General features: G+C 39.2%; 1 protein-coding gene across 4 annotated transcripts in view; it reads left to right on the top strand.

Annotated features, from left to right (window-relative positions):
• Window positions 1-16,315, top strand: part of rbms3 (RNA binding motif, single stranded interacting protein) — a 334,935-nt gene that overhangs the window by 260,911 nt on the left and 57,709 nt on the right. The gene's annotated exons all lie outside the window — the stretch shown is intronic.

The following is a 16,315-nucleotide window of genomic DNA, read 5'->3' as shown; positions in this document are numbered from 1 at the left end:
GACGCAGGCTATGTGAGAACAAGCTGAGGTCACTGTGGTCAACTGAGTTATTTCTGTTGCGACCTCCAGGAGCACACATCCACATGAGAGCCAGCCAGCAGGTTAGTAGACACAAAAGAATGTGCGAGCAGCGATGTTACAAGATTCATTAAGAGAAATCTGCAAAAGTAATCACATCCACTAGAACATGTTTGCATTTTATCACGCTTTAATAGGTTCTATTGGGATTTTTAGGCGATAGACCAAGACAAAGTTTCACTGTGAAGTGGAAGGAAAAGAAAATGTGGTTGTCAAAAATGTTGAAGAAAAATTTAACTGTAAAATGTGTATTGGTATTCAGCCTCACAGGGCTTAGTGTTAGTTTTTAATTTTGTTTATTTATGAAGTTCTGCTCAACAACAAATGTTGTCTCAAGGTAATTTACAAAAACGTGAATTCAATCCAATCATTAGGTTAATTAGATGTACTTAACCTTTTTTCCACATAAATGGCTACACAGGTGAATTCTGGTTTAAGGTAGACACCTGCTCTCCATATTTTCTTATGCCAAACAGGAACCGGATTATTAATTGCTTTCTTTCAACGATTGCTTTCTTCTTGCCATAAAGGTCAGATTTGTGGAGTTTGTAAGTTTTGACAATTTTCTGTCGATTTCTCCTTCCTCCTGAGCTCTTGGTCTTTGAAGTAATTTCTCTGGTTAGTGTTATATTTTTCTAGACTGTTTAGCTGGATGGCAGTAGGCTTGTAGATGAGCTTTTCTATTTCCATTTTGTGGTGATGGATTACAAAATCTGCCATGAACTGTTCGAATTGTTGGATATTGTTTTGTAACCTAACTCTGCTTTAAAGTTCTCCACACTGTAATGCCAGATTTGCCTGGTATATTCCTTGTTAATTGCAATTGGTGGAGTCTATGTACATGTACTATGTACCGTACATAGACTCCACCAATTGCACCTAAATGCAATCCCATTGCATTTAGATGTAGATGACATCTAAATGCAATTGGATGCCCTGGATTTTATTTAGGGGTCTGTGACTGAATGCAGATGCAAGCCACACTTTAAAAAAAAATCAAAATTCATGAATATTTTTTGTGTTTCATTCATCACATAAAGTTCCAAGAAATACATTGAAAATTTGGAGGTAGTAATAATTTTATTAGGTGCCATACTGTGAAGTATGTACAAATTAACCATCTGCTTGTCAACTGAGTCGATTTGTGTCATTTTCTTTCAAGTGGAGCTTCAGCACGATGGAAACACACCTGGTTCCTAGTGACTTAATGTCTCAGACACAGTGTCTCTGGCTGTCTCTCTTTTTATTTGTTGGCAGTACGGTGCAGCGCATTACTGCTATTGGATCACACTTTTATTTTATTTCTGCCACTTTTACTCAGCCTATATAAATGATTTACAGTAGCTAACAGACATGGATGCTCCCTCTTTGCTGCTGTAAAAACAGGACTAAAGAACACCAATTTGCCATCAGAAAGATTTCTTGCATGGTCTTCTTTCTTCTGTTTTCGTCTTCCACTCATACACACACATGCACACCCACACACATCAATAGTCCATTAGGATAGTGCTGCGTTCATTACCTCGAGCCTGGCCCTGAGACAGCTTTCGTAGTGGAGCACAGTGGAGTGGAGCTGGCTGGGTTTGCAGTACATACAGGGAGAGGAGTCTGGTAATTGCCAGCTCTCTGTTCTCTTCATCCTGTGCGTCAGGTGGAAAGTATGAATCTGTGGTGTCGGGGGACCACCCCTGCAGCACTGCAACGCATCTCGCCACAACTGCTTGTCCCCCTACTGGCACAAGTAATAGAGGGAAAACAGGGAGCTTAAAGGCCTCAGAGAGTCCAACAACTGTCACTCTGACAATGCACACAGCCGTGGGAAAGCATTAAAAACACAGGCAGGCCACAGTAACTGTAGAGAAGCACCGAAAGATATAGCCTTCCTGCAAATCTAACTTTCTTTCTCATGCCAATCACACAGCGGTAAGTGTTGTTGCTACGAGTACAGCTATTTCAGAGATGTATTTAGGTTTTACTGTCATAGCTCTGCCATGAGAAGAACAAAGAATCAGGTAAAAAAAAAAAAAATAGTTAAAACCAAAGGCAGCTAGCACATAATGACATCATTGTTACTAATAAGAAGTAACTTGCAAGAATATTAATACGTCTTAAAATTGTTCATACTTTATGAACTAACTCTTGTGGTTATTTTATTCAGATTTTATGTAATTGTCCAACACAAAACAATGTACAATTTTAAAGAAGAAGGACAATTGTCCGTGGTTTCAAAATCTTAGACAAAAAATATCTTAGTGTGAGTTGCATTTGCACTCACTTTCTTTCACCTTGATGCCCCTAAATAAAGTCCAGCACAGCCAACTGCCTTTACAAGTTGCTCAATTCTTATACCAACATCTGAATTTAATTCCCAGCCTACACAAAGAGATTCAAATTAATTGTGGTTTCACTAATATAACTTAACTGCACAGGCATCGTCAGTAATACTGCAGCTGTTTTTTTCCCCATATCTTGATTTATATTTATATTTACAGCATTAATTTTATACATGTATATCTGAAAATGATTCTTTTATCCTCATTTTTGCGTTCTTGTCAGCTGCACAGCTATTAAATCCGAACTACTGTGAGTGGAAGGGGTGGAGGGCACAACATCTGTTTATATAAAATGTATGGAATTTCTTTGTACATTATCCAAGTGCACAAAAGTTGGCAGAGTACAATCAGGCAAAACATCATTGCAGCAATACAGTACTCTGGCGTTTGGATCGGGGGTGGATAGGAAGCCTCAGGCCAACACTGGATCTAACGCCGATGTCGGTACCAGGTGTGATAAAGATATATGATTGGAATGGTCCCATCTCTGACTGAGAACCTCAGAATGGATGTGAAAAAAAATCCACCACATACTTAATAATGACAGTGTATGCAAAAAATTTGTAAAAATCTTTATTCAGTTCTAATATAGCCCTTTGTCAGCAAAGGTGTCTTAAATGATAACATATATTGTTGCTTAGGGACAAATTGAACTGCAGAATTTGTTTTCCTCCAACAGCTCTGTATTATACCTTCACCATACAGTTTATACTATTTTTCAACATGTGGCCTTTAGTAACATTTGAAAAGGTTTTGAATTAATCATCCTTGTTCAGCAGCCGTCTAAAATCAGAAGAAAATACTGCGACAAGGTTATCTCATTCAGCAAGTACTTTTTTTTTTATCCTCTTACGCATGAACATGAAGATTTATGAATTATCTTGAGCTGGTTATTGCTGTTTTTCAGCCCAAGACACAATCTTGCCACAGTTGTATCCAAATCAATTCTCCAGGATGTCTTTGAGTTGCGAGCACAAGGCTCCACACGGTGAGGGATATGCGAAGAGGATGCTGTCGGAGTATATCCAATTTCAGACAGCAAGGCGAATGGCCTTGGAGATCAAGGATTATACAGCTGATTTCTAAGCCGAGCTAATATTGATTTGCTGTGCCCCTGGTGAACTCCAGGTTGTACCTTCCCAGTGTAAGCTTTTAAATGTTTCAGTCATAATGGCCCCCCTTTGTCAATATATTCCCTGATCTATAAGGCCACACCAACTGACTTCTATGAAACGGCCTTTTGTTTTTCTAGACATTACTGTAAATACAGGAAGCAGCTCCAGGTTAATTCGTCCCTTCAGCACATTTTCTTTTTCCATTAATTTCTTTTCATACCTATAAACAAACTGTTTAACCCCATGTGCTTAATCACAGCCTTTCAGTTTGTTTTCTATTTTTAATTAATTGTTGCTAGGTAATAAAACAAATCATAATAATATCTCACCTTTTTTTTTCTTAAATTGTATGTTGTTTGAAAATCTAGTATTTTCATAGTATCCCAGCCTACTGTGATTATCATTATTCTAATCTGTGGCATAGTGAAGTAGAAAAAAGGGACTCATCACAGGGTGTTGATCACCCATAATGCAGTTTGATATCCTGTTCATGCTGAGAAGGACTCTTGGGATCCCTCTGTGACTTCATAGTTTCTGTCTGCAGAGTTTGTTGTCCTGCCATCTGCTCCTAAACTTCCTGTTATGGTCTACTCTTTTTCCTTACACACTTTTTCCTCCACCTTCTCTTCTTTTTTTCATTCACGTTGTAAACCTTACTGAAAAGCTCCCTATTTGAGGTTTGGTAACCACTTTAGGAAAAGCTGGAGAAAAGAACTACAGACACCCCCCCACCCGTCTTCTGAGAATAAGAGAACGACTGGCGTGTCAGACCGGTGTTGGGAATCCGGCTAACTCATCCAGTAGACACATTGTGAGGTAAAATCAACAGTGGGAAGTGTTAGATTTATTCTAGCAAGAGGGAAAGCATGTCCAAATCCTCTCAGTTCGAACAGCCATTATAAACAAGAGCAGATTAGCCAGCTGCCTCCTGCTGGGACAGTGAATGGATGAGAGTGGGAAAGATGAGGGGAGGCCGTTCCTCTCCTGCATTATCTAAATAACAGGCCGGGGAATTCAATAAGTACTGGCCTCATCAGACCTCATCAGCCTCCCCAATTAGGCTGCACATCATGGCGGCTAGTGGGCTCATTGCTGCTGGTGACAGATGAGACTCCGCACGGCGGTGCACTCGCTTTTGTAGAGGTGCTGTTGCCCCACATTCCTGGCATTGTTCAGGTAAATTCTGTACTTTCTTCTTGTCTGAGAAGCAATAGCTGTTCATATGTAATTGCTCAGTCAGAGTCCGTTTTGTTGACCTGGTTAATTCAAACTTTGTCCTTGATGCTGCATTAGCAGAATACCAACAGTCAACCTCAACTTTAAATAAGGACTTGCCATCAGAGGGTTGCTGCTTTTAAAACCCTGGTGATGTTGATGTTGTCAATATCTTTCCCCTCCCACATTGCCTCCCTGTGTATCCCCAGCGGTCAGGACATGTGAGGAAAACACACAGCCCTCCTGCATTGATTGCAGCCCATTAACGCGTACTGAGAAAAAACAAAGCCTTTCATCATGTCTGAGACGTTTAGGCAAGGTCTTACCCAAAGTTGTTCTGCACAGGTCAACCTTTCTTTGTGGTTATTGCTCTCAGATTGCTATCTCAAGACACGGAGAGCATATCTGCTGGAGCTGTTTGGTCTGCATCTTTTTTTTTTTCATGTAAAAGAGGAATGTGCTTCAGACTGCATCCATTTTTCATGTTGCGTTTTTAGGGAGTTGGAGTGGGTGGAAACAGAATACATGGAGTAAAAGATTAGTCCTGAGAGACAGGAAACAAGTAAAGTACGGTCCTTATTTACCTTTCTAGGACTCTTAAACGTTTGCATCCCATTAGTCAGTCAAAACCAATTATTGTAATAATAAACATGTCACAATTAAAGAGGATGCAGCACATACTACATAAAATATTACAATGAGGCTATTTCTTATTCATTTAATCATCTGACATTCACTCTAAAAACAAAAACATTGTAAACTTTGAATACTTATATATTTATATCCCACTTGCTAAATCAAGTGGGATTTATGTATGTTTACTAACAGCAATGAACATTTTGTGAAAAGAGGACAGACGTTACTTTATTTTCAAGGATTTCGTTTCTTTAATGACAGCAGAAGATTATTGTCATGACTGCTTGAGAACAAAGCTAAGACCCAGGAAATGAATGAATTATTAGCTGGTGGATGTCTGATACATCGTTTGAAGTTCCGATGTTACATTTCTTTCAAACAGAGCTCCAGGCGACTGAGACATGCAGCTACTGTTGGGCTTAACTATAACTAACTTAGAGGTCCTTCAGGTACATTTTAAAAGGTCTTTGAGGAAGTGGGTAAATGTATGTGAAATTTTGTTTGTTTGCTATACACCACGAGCAGTCCTCTTCATTTCATTTCATTTTGTCCTACAAGCACAGAGGACAGACTCATACTTGCACAGCTGTAAAGTGCAAATCAGTGTTACACGTAATGTTTGGTGGTCTCTGACTAAAATATTGTTTCTTTACATTCTATGTCCTCTTCCTATGTCTGTGGCAAAGCAACAGTTATTCTTAAAACTGGTTCTTTTACAGCGCGCAAACTGAATATGATTGCAATCGTATTTTCATTCTAAAACTGGAATTCTAACTTCAGACAATTTTACCAAAGTAGCTACTAAACCTAGAACCAGTTTCATCCCCAAGAATAAGAAGTCAATTTAACAAAACTATCAAAAGCAAAAGCAAGAAAATAATACTGTGTGAAGAGGAACAATTACAGAAGATAAAATGTTTCATTTGGACACATGATTCTAAAACCAAGAGCTGCCCTTAAAGACGCTGAAAAAAAAAAGGTATTTTCTTGCTTATGGTGCACAGTGTCAGTCAACTGTGATTTGATTTGGATTGCATGAATTTCCTACAATTTGGGTTCAATATATATATTATTTATTTATTCATACTTGAAAATTTACACTTCTGTGTAAAGATAAAATTTAATCTGCATTCTCTAACTCTTCAAACAATTTTGTATGTTATTTTTATGATATAACAGAGTAAAGAAAAGTCCAAGTCACAATGAAAAACTCTTAAAACGTTTTTCAGTGAAAACCATTTAGCACCTCGTCAACACTTTTTAATCCTATATGATCTAATGTAATTACTTTGCCCACCTCTATTTTGGAGTACTGGAAGAAACCGGAAAATCAAGAGAAAATCCACATGTGCACATGAAAAACTATTAAGACTTCATCATCTTCAGAAATTGCTCTCTTTGGGGCTAGTAGCAATAGCCCAAAACTCTAATCATTTCTCAAGATGTAGAGAAAATACAGAAATAAGATGTCAAATAGAGTTTTGCAGGCATGATCTGAAAATATTGCAGATCTCTTAGTATTGGCTTTAGCTGTACATGTCTGAGTGGGTTTGAGTGTATATAACGTATTTTGGTGTGTAGTTTTGTGTCTTTTTCTAAAAGTGCAAAGAGAGCTGCACCTGCAGCTCCTATCAAACAGTGGAAAGCTCCTTTCAGCACATGTTTAATTACCATCTCGGCAGCTCCGCTTGGCTCAGACACGCTGCTCTGAACTCAGCCAACCACATCTTCTCACACATAGCTGCTTTCCTCTGTCACAAACTCTGCTGATCCCTAATCAGCCACGATGCCACCCTTCATTTATCCCCAACTGGCTACTGTAAAGGGGACAATATGGACCCTCAGACCCCACAAACACCTACCTCCCACCTCCAAACCTTTCTCCCTATTAGCCGGGTGCCTTGCTTACATTGATCATGAATCAACGTCACTAGTAGAATTGATCGTCAATCACACTCAGTGACATTATTGATGCAGCTGCTCCCTCAGTTACAGTCCTGCCCTCAGCCATGGGTTTACACTGCGGCTGCGGCTCTGGCATATTGATCCTCCTTCAGATACTGTATTGAGGGCCCTTTATTGATAATTCATTTATTGTGCTGTAATTTCATTTTCTTTCTTGTCCATTACATTGTTACTGGAAGCTTCTATGGTGGAAATTTAGTTAACAGACACTTCAGCTTTTGTTTGCTTTACAATGCTGTTCTGACTTACATGCCTCGCTTGTAAACAAATATGCCCAACTCTCTCTCAATATGTTTATTAATTTTTAGAGCTAAATGTTTTAACAATTTTTCTTTAAGCAAGTAAATAAGAAGTTTTTTGGTGTGTCGCAGTCCAATCGCATTATTTGCATTGAAATATTTGTTGATATCAATATATACTGATCCAGAGTATAAAGAGTTTTAGTTGCAGGCTGCATAAAATGTATTATTATGTTTTGTTCACCTTAATCAACCTTGATTTTGATCATGTAATTGAAAATGCATTCAAGTCTCAAACCACTGCACACTTGTTTCCCTTATGACAGACTTCTGGTGACTGTCATATCATATTTGCAGAGAAACATTTGCTTTGAGTTTGCTAGATGGGCCGTTTTGCTGAATTACAAAGCGTCGACCTGCGTGATTTATCTCTATAGATGGGAGGTTTCATGGGTCACTGGAGGCGTTGGCAGTGCTATAATGCTGTGCTAACAGGGACAGAGCAAGCTTCGCTGTCTGCCCACGCAGGCAGTGACACACACAGTGGGAGAACAAGTCAACCCCCACAGGCAAAGTCCAGCAACAGCCACTCTCCAGTCCCTCTGACACCGCCGGAACCGTTTGCCATGAAAGGATAGCACCGCAGGCTACAACTAGTTTAACACCACAAGGTCATCAAGAGCCAATGACTTGCTTTTTTGATTGATAATGAATTAAGAATATAATTCATCCATGCTCAAAGTCACTGCTGTTTTTTTATTTAAAAATTAATAACAAGCTGATTTGTGTTGCATGTTATTGTATGCCCAGTTTAACAAGCTGCGCCTTGATAGAAACACTTACTGTGTCTTTTTAGATATTAATCTCTTTGATGAGCTTGAAGCTGTTTGAGGATGGCAAATTAACATAACCCAAGCATAGAATTTATGTGGTTGGACTGCAATTACCTGTCATACACATTTAGCGAGGAGCACATATGGCTCGGCAGGCTGTTATCGTTTTGGTACATTTTAAATCATGTACTCAGTTGTGTCTTTTCAGCCAAGAGAGCTGAATTATCAAAAGCAACAACAGCTAATTAGTGAGATATTTATTTTTGCAGTTAACAGGTCTGGATGCTTTTGAATTCAGCATCTACTGTATGAACACAAAGGATTGTAAATTTAGCTGCAGTTGTTCATGCATAACTGTAATATTTCTATGCAGTGTATTTCACAAATGCTTAAGAATTTGAATATATGCATATAGCACATATTCTTGGTGTTAAAGAATTCCATTTAAATTTGAGAAACTTTAAGGTTTTTACTCACTTTTTCCTTATTAACTGTTGAAGTAAGATGCAGGTTTCACTGTTTTCCACCCTTTAAGGTATTTACTTATTTAGGATCTTTTTGGAAGCCTCTTACTGCAAACACTGTTCTCAGGCTCTTACCATCATTCAATTTTGAAGTAACCACAGAGCAGCCACTTGTACTGTAATTGCTGTCTTGGGCAGCTGCATAAAGCACCCTGTGATATTGAGACCCACTGCAGCTACGGAGATGTTGGCAGTGTGTTGCTGCATCTGTGGCTTTATCATTAGAAACATCTGTGGCTGCCACTTTAGGACTGCCACTGTCTGCAGAACCCAGCAACACTCGAGCCCAACTATTTGGAGTGAATGTGGTAAAGATTGTCTGCTAGTGTAAATGTTATTTTAATATATAGATGCTGGATTGTCAACCATTTATTGGAGTTGGCAAACACAGTGTAGAAGAAATTCCACTTACTTGCACTCCCTTTTGCCTGCTCTGGTGTTTTTAGTTATTTGTCCAATCCCCATGGCAATGTTAGAATCTGAAACGCTGGAATTAGCTGATTTAGCTGAAAATGAAGATCTCATTTAAGAGCCGGTATCCCACGGGTTGCCTGGCAGTTGGAAACTCGCCGCCTGCTTGACACTAGACTGCAGTTACAGTATTTAAATTTTGTTTAAGAGCACATTAACTCGTGAGTCAGCAGTTGAATGTGCAATTATATTCCTGCTAAAATAATTACACTTCTTTTTTTAAGCAGGCAGTCCTTTGTCTGTCAGTTAGATTAAGTCATTGATTTTTCCCTTATTATGTCTGCATGAAAGCATATTGAAGTCTTCCAGTTCCCTGAAGAAAGCCTCCTGCTAATTTAGGTTGTCTGCTGTGTTTTGGACTAGCTGAGAGCCAGACACGTTGAGCTCAAGTCATCAATCATTTTTGTTTGTGCAGAGGTGGAATAGATGGACAGATGGATAGATAGATAGATAGATAGATAGATAGATAGATAGATAGATAGATAGATAGATAGATAGATAGATAGATAGATAGATAGATAGATAGATAGATAGATAGATAGATAGATAGATAGATAGATAGATAGATAGATAGATAGATAGATAGATAGAGGGGGACTGAAAGATGGATTAGCATGCCACAGACTCCCTACATAACATTACTCTTGTTAAGTGTGCAATAGCTCATCGATCAGACTTGTGCTGCCTGCATCCAGGGCTCTTTCCTGCATTTTCCTTTAAGTAATCCATAATATAATCTCAGGCCTGAGCCATCCAGCCTCTTGCATGAACCCTGTGTGAAAAAGTCTGCCCAAGAGATGATCAATAGCCATGGAGCAACTGTAACAAATGCAAGCAAAGAGTTGTTGACATCCTTCTCCCTTTGGTCATCACACTCATGTAGATGAGCTTGACAGTATGGATTGGAAAACTGGACTTTACCTGTCACTCATACCCCCTGTGAATATCTTGCTTTCTCCCCTCCCCCTTCTTGCCCATTTCTGTCAATGTCCCTTCCTGTCTTTGTCCGTCCATCTATGACACCATATATGTCTTTCCGTCTATCACCCTCTCCCTATCCGTGTCGCTCCGTGTCAGTGCCGGCTCCATTTATTGGGCTATATCATTGAGCCATGTGTGCCGTCCCTGTCAGCAAAACGGCTGGCAGACTGTCTTCATTTTCATGCTGAAGGATGTGAAGCCAGTGTAGCAGTTGTGAGAGCTATCGACTGGGATCCGTCAAAGCCCTCCCTGTAGGAAAAGCTGCTGCCTCCTGCCTTTCTCGTTGGCAGCCACACTGAGCTTGTTTGTTTGACTCGGAAAATGTCGACATACATTCAGCACTGCTGTAGTTTTGATTCCATAATCCTCACCTGACATATCCTTACTATTATCCTTGTTTTTTCCTTGTATTTATGTGGATGTACCACACTGCCCACTGCACTTTGTTTTAGTCCTTCTCTTTCAGCCTCCATCTCACTCTTATTCTCTCTGTTACCCCCAAGATAAATTCTCCTCAGTCTGGGCAAACAGGTCAATCCGGCTGATGGGAATCGGACAGTTGTTGATCCAATTAGAGATCCCCTCAAGCAGCGTCAGAGCGCAGCAGAATTCCAATAAAGTAATGTCTCATTCCCTATTTTTTCATGATCTCACTATACATGTCCTTGCAGCAAAACACAGTGAGATATCCAAGGACTTTTCAGACACTTAGCTCATCACACATCTAACTAGAAACCCACAGTGCTCTATAACTAAAGTGATAGAGAAACTGAAAGCTTCTTTATTCTGTATCTTCTTAGACTGATGTTTATATTGGGGGAAGCAACTGAACACTTCTCTCTATTTGCCCTTTTTAGCTCTGGACGCATGAGGAGTGGAGCAAGCCCAGCCCAGTTTGACTCCAAATGCTTGTGAGAGGCCTCTTTTGTAACTGTCATGAGATTGAAAAGCTGGCTGTTTCTTTGCGCAAAACCTTTTATTCAGCTGCTCCGCAAATCTGGGGCATTCCTGCATTGATTTCACCATTCAGGCCAAACAGATGTACAGTCCTATTCAGAGCGTGCGAGTGAATTTACGGCGCCTCAAGTGATGCCTTATAATACTTGTGCTGATTTGCATTCATGGATCAAGATGGTATTCAGCTGGCCTTTGTGAGATGATCCAGAGCATTTTCCCTCTTTATCTGCCAGAACCGAAGAGAAAAGTACTGATTTTGACCAGATGCTGGCCAACAGGAACCAACGGTAACAGCAATACTTATAGCTGCACCCTGTGCAAACAAGAGAAACTTAAAATAAGATTTAATTTAAGTCCTCGTTGTAATTACTCTTTCTTTGGCAGAAGTATATCAGTGCATACTTTGTGGTTCATTGTGCTTTGTGGTAATGTTCCTTGATAAGCAGAAAGCCTATCTCTTCAAAACCACATGCACAAGTCTACAGTCATTGCATCTCACAACATCTTATTGTGTCTTGTAACCCTTTTCATCTGTGTTGTTGTTAGAACCACAGGCTACAAGGTAGTTTGTTGGGATATCATCTGAAATTTGGTGACTTTGTAGTTTGCCTTTCTGAACCATCCCTTTGTAGAAGCTCTTTTTTATGCAATTAGATCTCTTAAGTATTTTGGAGTAGATCTGTTCCAGCTGCGCACATCAAATGACTTGACAGTTTTGCAAAATACCTCAAGCTCAGTCATACTGGATGAATAGCATTTGTTAATGTCCATTCATAAATCTTGCCACAAATTCTCAGTTGGATTTAGTTCTGCAGTTCTGTCTGTATGTTTAGGGTTGTGGTCCTGTGGGAAGTTGAACCTCTTCCCCAGTCTTAAGTTTTTTGCGTCCTCTTGCAGGTTTTCTCCCAGGATTGCTCTATATTTCACTTCATCCACCTTCCCATCAACTATGTAAAAGCTGGGAAGATTAATCGGATTCAGGGTGTTGATCAGGATTAATTTTCGGCCAAAAAGTTTGTTTGTTTTTTTTGGTTTCGTGACCAGTGTACCTTCCTCCACATATTTTCTGTGTCCCTTATGATAATTTGGGGCAAACTTCAAAGCCCCTTCTTACATGTTTGTAAGAAACATCTTCAGAGAATACCACCACTGTTAGATATAAAGAATAAAAAAGTTTTATGTATTTATTAGCAACTTAGTTGGTTACAATTACAACAGCTAAATGAGAGCAAAGTCCTTGGGTCCTTGGTCTATGCCAGCTGTCATTAGTGGGACACATATGCCACCTTTGTTGCATTAAGACCAGAACCAGTTTGAAATTAAATCACAACAATATTCAATGTAGGAATAAAAGTCATAATTTTGAAGTGTATGACAAATAGTTGTCCTGATAACATTTAACATCTGACCTGTAGCTCCTACCAGCTCTACTTAGAGTTGTAGGCATTTAAAATGCTCTTCAATATTTTTCTCTTTGCTTGACACTGTTTGCTTAGTCATTGCCTGAAGTTAAAAAAGAGTATCACATGTAAAAAAAATATATATATATATAGAATAGTAAGAGGGTGTAAATACTTTTACAAGACACTTTGAACCTCTCCTCCTTTGTGTGCACGCGAATAGTGGTTAGTGTTGCAGTGTGTTCACCGTGGCCCAGATGCCAATGTTCATGTTTGTGCTCACTCCTCATTAATTTATTTACAGGTTCCTAAGGCAACCCTCATGAAAAACAATTAGGGCTTCCCATGGAGGACCTTGTTAGCAGCAGTTGTTAACTTCCAAACAAAAGTGCTTCACATCTTTCTCCAATGATTTAAGATCGTTAAATGGAAAAAAATGGGTCCATAACAGTTTTTTAAGCAGCCCCCTGTTGCACCTCTATTTTTTTCCATTTATAAGGTGAAATGTGTTCCACCTGAAGGTTTTGGGCCAAAGGCACAACATCAGCAGCATAGTGGCCTTACCTCTGCCATTGATGACTTTCTGTTTTCTGTCTGGTGTGCTACTCCGGAGTAGCACTGTGTACTACTCCGGAGTAGCACTGTGTGCTACTCCAGAGTAGCACTGTGTGCTGTGTGCACTGTGTGCTACTCTTATTATGTGTGCGTGTGAGTGTAATGGTACAGAGAGACTTTAAGAGCAGAAAAAGAGCGTGTGTAAGTGTGTGTCAGGGCAACAGAGGGGTGAGTGTGTTCACACAGTGGGTGGGGTGGTGTGAAGCTGTTGATCTTGGGCTTCAGTCTTAAACAAATTGGCCATTCCTCTGTGGGAACTGGGAATGTAGTCACACAGGGAAGGTCAGCCTGCTCTGTGTCAGATTCTCTAAATTTCTCCAATAGCTAATTATCTCCTAGAGTGCCAGAGGAGAGGTTTGGAAAAGCTTTTGTTGTTTTTTCTTTTTTTTTCTGAAGCCCCTCCACACTCTCCCTTTGTTGCTACATTCTCCCAAGCTGACTCTGAAAAGTTTAATCTTGATAGGCTAGCTGAGGGCTGCATTAAGGTAGTTATTTTTAATTATTATCTTGAATGCTGCAATGAAACCCAAAAATATAATTAAATGTACTCTCCAGCTGCAGGTGCAGTTCTGACATATAAGCGTTTTGATGCTCGAATCTTGCACTGAACTGTAAAAGTCGCATGTCGTTCTACTTCTTCATTCCGTTCATCTGCATTGCTTTATACTGAAAAAAAAATATTTTACTGCAGTCATATGATGCATATGATGCTATTACTGAGGTCCAGCAACCTTTAGCATCTTCAAGCAAAGATTAAAATGACAAAAAATCTTTTTCTCACTGGCTTGACTTGATGAAAGGTTGCATTACCTCCTGCAGGCAGCCCCTTCGTTTCCCCATGTCCTCACAGTACAGCCACATTATGAGCTGCCCAGCCTATAATGTGAATGCGATGACAGGAAGGTTGTCAGGTTGCTCCTATAGGCCACCAGGTGCTGAGCAGCAGTGGGTTAGAGTCTGGAGAAGCTTGTTTTCCATCTAAAACTGCAGTCACACTATTTCTCCTCTTGGCTGGTATGTCGGAATATCAAAAGCCCTTTTATGTGTGTCCAAATAGAAAGAAACAAAGAGCAATTGAAGAGCTACAGAATGTTTTGTTTATGATGCATCATGTTACATAAAACAAATTCTTATATACATCCTACTACAACCAGGGTGGATCTTCTATTGCCTTTAGAGATGATATAGTTGTTTATGGCACTGATTTGACAAGCTGTCAGAAACATTCTTCAGACATTTTGGTTCAGATCGACATGTCATGTAGCTGATGCACATTTGTTGGCTGTACATCCACAATGTGGTTGTTCCATTCCAGCTTCTGTCGAATTGAGATCTGATGTCTGTGAATGCTGTTTGGAGTAAAGTGAATGAAATGCATGATGAAGAATCTAGTTTGATGTTGAGCTATCTGGCATGGTGAATCATCCTGCTGGACATACCCATCAAATTTCTTAAATAAATTTCTTAGCATATATGAAGTAGATTAAAGGCAATGCCGGAGTATCATTTACTGTATAAGTAATGTATTTTATTGGTATTGACAAAGTGAAAATGTACAATAGGTGAAAAGTGAAATGCTGGATAATAGGATGGCCATTGTAACCATTAACTCTCTACCTTGTGATTTACCCTTCAGTATTGTATTTGTACAAATGCAGGTATCAAGAAATGGCATGTTTTTGAGCTAAATTAAAAAAAAAAATTAAACAATGTGGTGTGTTGATTCCACTTGAAAAGATTTTTACTCTCACTATTAATTGTTTTAAAATTTGAAAGCTTGTGATGGGTCTAACATCTGCTTGAACATTTATTCGTACATAAACATCGGTTACTTTTGTGATAAGATAAATAAATCTAAATCTGCATGCTGACGATGTTCATCCAACTGTTCTAAATGAAGCAATATGATTACAAAAACATTTTCTTTCAATTTCTTCTGATTAATTTAAACTGTTTGAATTGTAGTCCATTGCAGCTTTATCAACTTAAAATCAGATGTTTCAAGCGATTTCCCCTTCCTCATAGTTTTTTTTTTTTGGATCGCCTTGATCTTTTTCTCTGTCTTCTTCATTTTGTTTTATCTTTCCTGTCTTAGCAATTATACATTTCTGTTGGCTTCATACCACAGGCTCGTGTCCCTTCTCTCATCTCCACTCTCAGCCTCTAAAGGGATTCTGTTGTTGACACAGACTGAAATAGGGGGACAGAGTTTGTCAAGACCGTCTGGTCCCCAGCCAAGAAAGCCACTAGTTTCTCATGCTCCCCCATCTCCTTCCCAATTTTTTTTCTTTCCCTGAGAATGTCTTTCTTCTGAGTTTTTTTTATGCTATCTCATCTACCTGAATCTAATTTTGCCTTTGTCAGTGCTCACCTGCAGCACGAGCGTGAGAAAGTGCCCTTTGAGAGGGTACTTTAAAGCAGCATAGGTCATCATTTTCATTGACCCCTTCACTGGTAATTATGTGCACAAAAGGCTGTTGATAGAGAGACAACAGTACTTTTTTTTTTTTTTTTTTTTAGTTTTCAATAAATTAACTTGAGCTTTGTCATGACTTCCTGCTTCTGATGAAAGACTGCTGCTGTCTTGGAAGGAATTTCACATTACAATAGTGTTTTTTTCTCATAATTTTTAAAATGCAGAGACTGCCTCTAGGGTTAGCAAAAAGAACAGCTGAGTTAATAGTGTTACTCAACTTTAGTTAATCAGTACAGTGCAGTGAGGTCCTGAGACTCAGTGGAAAATACATAAAATTTCAAAGAAAAGAGAAGTCTGCTGTTATGGTAAAGCGAGCAGCGATTATGTTTCAAGAATAAGAACGTCTTCTAGAAAAAAAAAGCTTTGGCTGACAGAGCCGTCTTCCATTACCATCTAAGAGGTATTTACAAGCGCGATTACTGTGATTATTATTTCAACAATACCCCGCAATGCTCTTTCATGGGCTGCCAGCCGGAG

Source organism: Xiphophorus hellerii, chromosome 13 (genome assembly GCF_003331165.1).
Source record: "Xiphophorus hellerii strain 12219 chromosome 13, Xiphophorus_hellerii-4.1, whole genome shotgun sequence".
Taxonomy (NCBI): domain Eukaryota; kingdom Metazoa; phylum Chordata; class Actinopteri; order Cyprinodontiformes; family Poeciliidae; genus Xiphophorus; species Xiphophorus hellerii.
The sequence above is the reverse complement of the archived record's forward strand: the minus strand, read 5'-3'. Positions and strand labels throughout refer to the sequence as shown.